Consider the following 9,104-nt stretch of genomic DNA (forward strand, 5'->3'; position numbering starts at 1 on the left):
TATATATATATATATATATATATATATATATATATATATATGCACACATATATAAACAATGTATGTTGACTATACTTTAAGCTTTAAGTATACATTTATTTTAGAGTTCTATACTTACTATATGTTGTATATATTATGTAAGCACTGGAGTTGGGAATTAGTAATTTGTTCATGTGTTCAGAGGTCCAGATACCTGCCATTTCTGAACTGCCTAAAACCAGTAGTAGAATTTAATCCAAGTCCAAAGGCCTAAGAACCAGAGAGAGTAGTTCTTGGTTTGAGTGATAGGTGTAAGAAGCAGAACAGTGCTGCTTTATCTCCTGAGGTCTAAAGGCTCAAGAAGTAGGGTCTCTGATGTTTCAGGAGGAGAACATGGAGCACACAAAGACAGATAATTTGACCCAGGCCCTCCATGGAATAAATGATACCCAGAATATTAGTCATGATGGATCTTTCTTACTAAGTATATGATTCAAGGGCTCATCTCCTCTGCAACAACATCAGAGACATAGCCAGAAACAATGTTTTTCCAGTGACCTGAGCATCCATTCCATAGTACAGTCAAGTTCACACATAAAATTAACCATCACAGTTGAATACTGTCTGTGAGCACCCTGATGGATAGAAACAGAACATAACTCAGTTACTAAAACTTTAAACAAATGGTGGTCAGAAAGACACTCCTGACTGTGTAACTGCTTGCCCCCCCCACACCCACCTTTATGTTTATTTTAAACCTTTCTATTTCTCTGGTTCTACTTCTCATTGCTTTATTTAATTGCCTTCATCCTGGGGAACTGCAGATACCTGGCTACCTGCAAAGGGCATGCTACTTCTACAGGCTGCCTTTGTGCTGAAGAGGTACTCCATGGTCAGGCGTTAGAAAATGTCCTCTGAAATTCCAGCTTGGCCAACATGACTGCAGGACAGAAAAGAGCAAGAAGGAAGCCACAGGCCCTTAGCATCTCACTGTCCTCCTCTGCGAAGGTCCTTTCTTCATCTCCCCAGACATCGAGATCCACGATAATGATCGCTTAGAAAGATATTTCTTAAGAACTCTAATTACATATTGAAAAACTGGGGTTTCATTTTGGCTTTTGTGTGCTCAGAGAAAATATACAACCCTTTCTACCTGTCAAAAGTTGGAAAAACAAATTATCTTTTGGCAATTGAAATTCTTTATAAAAACCACCCAAATTGTATGCCTTAGCATATGAATAGAAATGGCAGTTAGCAGTGTGCATCTTATTATTCTTTAGGTATGGTTTGCTATATTTCTCAGAGCTTAGTGGGTAAAGAAGTGTTTCAATGCCAGGCTGTCATGACAGGAGGAGATATGACAATTAGATAATGAGTTCTCATTAGGACATCTTCCGGGAAAAACTCACCTTATGTTGATCAAAATTGCTGTGGAAATACAGTGAACTGGAAGGTTGGCTCTAGACCCCACATCCAGTGCTTTAGAAATATTACTAAAAACTGCTTTACAGCATTTTGACTTTTACTATTCTCTTTAAGACTCACTGCTTATCTTTATGCTTTTATTTCTTCTGATACATTTCTTATTTATTATTTTGGCCATCTGCTGATTGGGTTAAGTGCTGTCTTAGTCAGGGTTTCTATTCCTGCACAACATCATGACCAAGAAGCAAGTTGGGGAGGAAAGGGTTTATTTGGCTTACTTCCACATGGCTGTTCATCACCAAAGGAAGTCAGGACTGGATCTCAAGCAGGTCAGGAAGCAGGAGCTGATGCAGAGGACATGGAGGGATGTTCTTTACTGGCTTGCTTCTCCTGGCTTGCTCATCCTGCTCTCTTATAGAACCCAAGACCCCCAGCCCAGGGATGGCACCACCCACAAGGGGCAACTGAGAAAATGCCCCACAGCTGGATCTCATGGAGGCACTTCCCCAACTGAAACTCCCTTCTCTGTGATAACTCCAGCCTGTGTCAAGTTGACACACAAAACCAGCCAGTACAAGTGCCTTACAAATACCTATAGTAAGAAGTACACTCAGGGTTGGGATGGCGCTCAGTGGTTAGGAGCTTGGCTAGCTTTAAGTTTAGCTTCCAGCAACAAAGTTAATTATTTTAGGCCTTCTTTCAAAATTGCTTTATTTCTTATATATTTATTCATTATTCCTGAGATGTGGCTTTGCTATGCAGCTGCTGCTTTCCTCAAGTTCTCATCCTTCTGCCCCATCCTTCCAGGGGCTGGCTTTGCAGGCATATGCAACCATGGCTGGCTTCCAAATGGCCCAAGGCACTGGCTTTTGATTCATTTTGTTAGAGGCTTAGCCTATGAAACAAACTGGTTGCAGAGTGGGTAAAGGTACCTGTGGAATATATCCATGTCAGGCTTAGATTACTGTCAAAAGACAGGGAGTGCTTAAGAAATACTAGATTTGATTTCCATCAAAATGAGGGTCCTTGTGCTGTATTTCCTCTAATGTCAGCAACAGGAAAAATTTCATGAAGCTTCTTTTATCTTTTGTACATTGAAGTTTCCTATTTAGGATGCAGTACTTAGGGCTATCTAAACTATATACTTAGTTTGCACTTTGCTGGCTTATTTATATACTTGATGCTAAGATTCAGTATTTTGGCTTATGGCCTGGTTTTCAATGATCTAAGGGTAACATTTTAGGGCGTGTAGGTCAGAAGTTGGGCAGAATCTGTGTCTTATTTGCAATGACATAGTTAATTACTTTTTAATGTTACAAGAATCCTTGTAATATAAGCAGTTCCAGGAAAATGTATTTTCCAAATAAGCTCCCTCCTCTTTTTAACTGACAGTTATATTAAGTTGACATCCCCAGCTGCCCTCTCAGCCCTCTACCAGTGATATTTTTTTCATTTCTTGGCAACTGTGAACATGAAGATCTTTCCTGGTTTACCTGAAATGATTAAGCCAGGTTTCTTATGGTCCAGACCTTTGGTTTTTGTCTTGATTTCTGCTTTCTAATCACCAAGGTCATTCTTTGTCTTTAAATAGACATGAATATCCATTGTATTGCCTAGAGTCATCTTTTTCCACTGGTCACTGAAAAGCAGGGCTGATCTATTATTATTATTATTATTATTATTATTATTATTATTATTATTATTATTATCATTACATATTTTCTTTATTTACATTTCAAATGTTATCGCCTTTCTTGGTTTCCCCGCTGAAAACCCCCTATCCCCTCCTCCTTTCCCCTGCTCACTAACACACCCACTCCTGCTTCCTGGTCCTGGCATTCCCCTACACTGGGGCATCAAGCCTTCATAGGACCAAAGGTCTCTCCTCCCATTGATGAGAACAGGGTTGATCTTCTAATAGAAGCATAAGGACAGTCTCAGGGCAGTGTTTAGGAACACTGCACATCTTTCATGTGTGCTTTTCCTTCCTCTACTACAACTCATGTGCCAGGAATGCCAAGCCTTTGTCATAGAGTGAGGTAGGGGGACATATGACAGTTTGTCAAGATGCAGAAAGCTTTGTCAAATGATGGATGGTCAAGAGCCTGCGCTTGCCGGGCTTTACGAGTTCTTCTGGTATAGTAACTGTGGCAGTCCCATGGGGCCAATCAGATCAGAGAGGGGACACTAGATGAGATCCCCTGGCATTTTTATGTTGAAAGAGAGATGAGCAAACAGAGTAATTTCCTTCCTTCAAGCCCCCTAGATTTAGAAGAAAATAGGATGTGGCTTTGGCTTGAAGTCTAAGAGCCCACAGCTAGGTATGCTGACCTACTTAGGATCTTATTATTATTGCTATTTTAAGAGAGCTGTTCTCAAAAATTCATAAGACAGGCAAGAATTTGTTTTTTTGTGACAGTACAAAGTCTGTGAAAATGCAGTACAATTAGATACAGATTTAAAACCTATTGCTTATCACTGATAATTCAGTGAGCCACTGGAAAAACCTGCGTCACTGAAAGGAAAAACTTAAACATACAATTGATCATTCAAACAACAGTAAAGAAATTCTTCGGCTTAGCGTGTGCATGTGCAGATGCTACAGTTGATGTGTATTCTATACCAGCTGAGATTTTGCTGGGGAAAACTATGACCCATGCACTTAAAAGAAGGTTGTAGAAAAGGAATCTCAAAGTATGTATATATTAGCAATGAGTTACCTTTAAAATAGGAATGAAAAAAATTATGCACTTAAAATCTTTATCCTTATTCACATAAGAAGATGTGGCACAGTATATAGAATTTATGTTATAGCAGATTTTCTTTTTAAAGACAAGCATTCCTCACTTCACAGAACTGCTCAAGGTAGAGATTTCTTTGAAAGTACATCTTTGAGGGTTGGGGAGATGGCTTAGTTGGTGAAGTGCTTGCAATAAGTTTGGTCCCCTAGGACCTATGCAAAAATCTGGCATAGAGGTATGTGTCTGTAATGCCAGCCCTGGGATTGCAGAGATAGGTAATCTCTAGGGATGGCTGGCCACCAAGCCTAGTTGAATTCTCCCACACAATATGAACACGTATATACACAAATATATACATATATATATTTGTTAATGTATTTATTGTATGGCAGAGCAGTTTTCATTTGCTTTAAGCTGCAATCAGTTTTACACGGCTCTGGGGATTATCCCTACATGGATGCTGTTATTTTCATCATGTTAGTGATGGAGAGCAGACTTTATTCCTGTTAATAGAGAACAGGATGGGATGTGAATGTGGTGGCTCCTGCCTGGAACTCTGCACTCGGTAGGAGGAGGCTAGAATATCTCTATGAGTTTAAAGCCAGCCTGGGCTACTGGATGAGTTCTAGTCTAGCCTGGACTGCAGAGTATGACTCCGTCATGTACAAATAAGCAGTCAAACAAAAACCCAAACAGGATTCCCAGAAATGGAAGCAAATGGGGTTTCCTGTTTAGATTATGAGTATTAATTCTTAATATCAAGTCTAAAATGACTGGCAAACTTGCCCTATTTTACAGTTTTGTTTTTACACGAGAAAAACCTAGCACATGGAGATCTTGGTGATCTCACATGCCTTAAAAATGATTACTTCTTGTTTTAGCTTAGACTAGACAAAGGCAGGAGGAAGGGGAATTTGTCGTATGGCGAATTCCAGTGGATGGCCATGTGTCCTCTATTTAAGTCACTTACTGATTACCCATGTCACTGAAGAAAATGGCCATACTTTTATATGATGAACTTGTTTGCAAGATTTTGTGTATATGTGTCATGTGCATTTTTTTCATTTTATAAGATGAAATTTACTATTTATTGGCTTTTCATTGAGGTCTTTTAAAAGTTAATTTTCACTTTTTTTTGTGATTTTTGAACAAGGACACATAAGGTGATACCATCTTAATTTTTATACAAGGATTACTTGAAAACTATATGGAAAGATTTGTACATAATTAGAAGCAGATCAAGGCCTTTACTATGCATTAGGAAGGTCCTTAAGGAAAATGTAAGTGGCTCGTGTTTCTATGATAAAAATCAAACATTAATCTGTAAATGACTTCTTGTGGTTATTAAAATAAATCCTTTTTATCCAGAAAAAGCAAAATTCTTCAGCAACAGGAATTACTATGGAGGTCTTTCTGTCCTCTGTGCCATCTCAAGTGGGAGTCAAGAATAGCCAGCGACTGCAGGCTGTACCTGTCCATCCAGGGAGGAGAATCTGGTAATCTTATTAGAGAAAACATTATTAAATGAGGAATTAGAGTAAAATTTGTAATCATGGCACAAATACTTCCTTTGAACATTTTAAATTCAAACCCTGATGATTGGAAGGTACATGTAGCCGGACACATGGCATATGATAATAAACATTGGTTCTTACTAAAGGTTATATTGGTCTCCTGCAGACAAAACTGTCTGTTCATAGCATATAATTGTAAAATTGATACTTTTAAAAGTGCTTTCCCCCCATAATCTCGGAAGAATAGGCTCAAAATAGAAGAATTTAAAGCAGCGGGAACTGGAGGGATTGAGACCTACCTCCTTGCAGACGCCTCGTATTGAGAAGATGTCTGATTTTGGATCTGAGTTTGAATGCAGGACTGTCACCTGTTTTCTCAAAGCTTCCCTGTAGCACGGCTTAACTCTTGGTGCAGTGTCAGCAGCATTTGGCTCAGAGAGGAATTTATTTCCTACATCAGCTTAATTCTGAATCCCGCAGTCTTGGTGAGCCTAGTAAGTAGCGCCAGGGGCTGCTGTGCTCCTTTAGACGCTCAGCTGTTTAGTAAGCACTGATATTTGGCAGGCTTTCCATAAAGAGTCTCAGGGCAAAAGCCTGGGCTCCTGCAGCCCCAGCTGGGCTATGATCCTAAAACGCCAATTAAAGAGATGAGCTGATGGTAAAAGGCAGAGAAAGACTTGTTCAATGTGGCCACAATGGGAAGGACAGATGAAGGGGACTGGTGACCATCATGACCATCTTTGGAGTACTTATAGAAGCTTTTGATTAAAATAAGGAGTTGGGATAAGGCTAAGAAGTTTATACATTTATGTAGTCCTGTCCAATGTGTACTCTGGTTGGTTATCGTCCTATTTCCGGTTCTGCAGGATGGTCGTCAGAGGGCCACTCTGGTCCTTGCAAACCAATGGTTTCTGCCCCTGCTGACTGAGATGACCGCAGGCTTAGGAGATGGTTTATCTTTTGGTCTTCATCCTTGAAGAGGGATGAGATAGGTTAAGCAGATGCAAACTCCTTAGTGATTATCATGCCCACACAGACCCAAGCAAGAGTGTGACCCAGAGTAAAGAAGACAGGCATAAAATAAAAGTAGACATGCCAGGCTTTCATCCTGGCTCTAATTACCTTGTGGGCCCACTGAGGAGCGAACGGTTGTGAGTGAAAGCAATTTCTAGGAGCATGCTGTAACTCCGGCCACTTTAAGAATCATGTGACCCTGATTAGGCTACTTATCGTCTGAACTCACTCAGTGGAGGCAATCTCTCCCTTATGGGTACTAGGATCCAATCTACAGTCTTTTGTATGCCAGACAAGCACCTTACTCACAAGCTGCAGAGCCAGTCTCCCTTCCACCTTGTGTATGTGTGTATGTGTGTGTTTGTGTGTGTGTGTGTGTGTGTGTGTGTGTGTCTGTGTGAGTTGGTTTGGAGGAGAGTTGGTTTGTTTATTTTGAAACAGGGCCTTGCTAATTTCCCAGGCTATCTTCAAGCTCACCCTGTAGCCCAGGCTGGCCACAAACATGTGGCCCCTTTGCCTCAGTCTTCCAAGTAGCTGTGATTGCCATTCCTTCTTAATATACCTTTTAATTCAGTCTCTGTTCTATGTTAGACTCAGAGAAGCACATAAAACTTAAGTAAGTTTCAAAAAGCACAGAATTGGGGCTGGAGAGATGACTTAATGGTTAAGAGCCCTGGGTGCTCTTCCAGAGGACTGGGGTTTGATTCCCAACACCCACATGGGAGCTCACGTTGATCTGTAACTCACCCAAAGTTAAGTTATTGTCAATAGTAATACTGTATCTATTTACAGACTATAAGAGTAGTATTTGACAGTGAACTGTCCTGTGATAATGTATTTGAGGCTGTTATAATTAGAGATGGTGGGAGAAGCTAACCATTATCATTAGCTTTGTGTTTGAAACTAGCAATTGGCCAGCTGAGAACTATGAACTAGAGAACATAGTCTTTATAGTAGTTCTCTGAGTCTGAGCATATCCCTCTTGTATAGGCAGCATCCACACCAGATCAAGAACAGCAGTTCTCTATGACCTAAGTGAGTTAACATATAGGGGTGGTCTCATATCCTTTTTTTTTTCTATGGCTAGGGAGCCTGGAACATTTGTTTCAACCATCTGCGATTTGGGGCGGGCCTGTCTCCCCTATTGCATGGCTGTTTAGGTTCAACTAACAATGCTTGGATAATAACGGGCAGGATAATAATGGCTGACTGATGGGGATTTGTGTACCCAATGAGGTTCGTAAATTGTAAGAGGAGTCTGTCAAAACAGTAAGACTGATGGGGAGATAACATGGATGCCCTTTGTCATTTCAGAGGATGAAAGACATGTTTACTTTGAAATGCAACGTATTTGAGCGAATTTCTCTTTCCTAGGCCATTCCTTCCATCCCTTGGTAGCCTCAGCAGCTTCTTTAAGGCAGAGAATGGAAGAAAATTCCTGAAGGTCCCTTCCCCAAGGGGACAGAGCTTTTGGTCCTGTTGAAGCTTGTGCCCACCTCCTGCCCTTAGCTTTACCCAACTACTGAGGCCAGAAGTCTTTCTGCCTCTAACGGGGATCAGCTCAAAGTCTCTGTACATCTGATGACAAACACATTCTGCAGTGTGTCTACTGTGTGTCTCCTCAGCCATGTTTCATCTTGAGCTAGATTTGTTCTAATTTATTCTAGGCTGTTTGTTTAGCATTTATCCATTCAGATAGGAGGGCAATGTGTGCATGCACATGTATGTGTGCATGTGTGTGTGTGTGTGTGTGTGTGCATGAGTGTGTGTGTGCATGTGTGTGTGTTCAGTATTCATCTTTGTGTCATTTATGTGGCTGATTAAAAGCTACAGATAAACAGGCAATTCAACACTAAGCTAGGCTAATCAAAGATAACATGGGGAGACCTTAAAAGGTTTACTACTGCCTTTTGTCTGAAAGGCAGTAGACCTGAAAGACTGGTAATATCTCAGCATGAATGGAGCAAAGAGTTGGAGTTGGGATTAGTCTCCTCTCTGCCGGAAGATTTGTCAGCCTCACATTAGTACAGTGCATGCTGTTTATCTGTGGGCTTTTACAAATCCTCTTTTTCCTTTCTCATGGTCTATTTGAGGCTATAGTCCTCCTAGTTGCACACTCTAATGAATGGTTAAATTTGCCGGGTTGTGCCATCACATACTTTACTGGCCTGTGATTAAGAACTTGGCTACATGAGTCCTAAAAGCTCTGTTCAGTTCCTCACAGAAACACTTCTACCCTGGGGACATCCAAGTGGCAGTAGCTGACTGTATGCCACCATATCCAGATGCTTATTAGCTGTGCACCTGCTTTAGGAGCCAGCTTTCCCAGTGTTATCACCTCATGATTTCTATGCACTAATGATGACTGGGGGTCTGGTGAAATGAAACGTGGATCTAAATGAGGTGTGTGTATGTGTATGTGTGTGTGTGT

Source organism: Mastomys coucha, unplaced genomic scaffold, assembly GCF_008632895.1.
Source record: "Mastomys coucha isolate ucsf_1 unplaced genomic scaffold, UCSF_Mcou_1 pScaffold20, whole genome shotgun sequence".
NCBI classification, from domain to species: domain Eukaryota; kingdom Metazoa; phylum Chordata; class Mammalia; order Rodentia; family Muridae; genus Mastomys; species Mastomys coucha.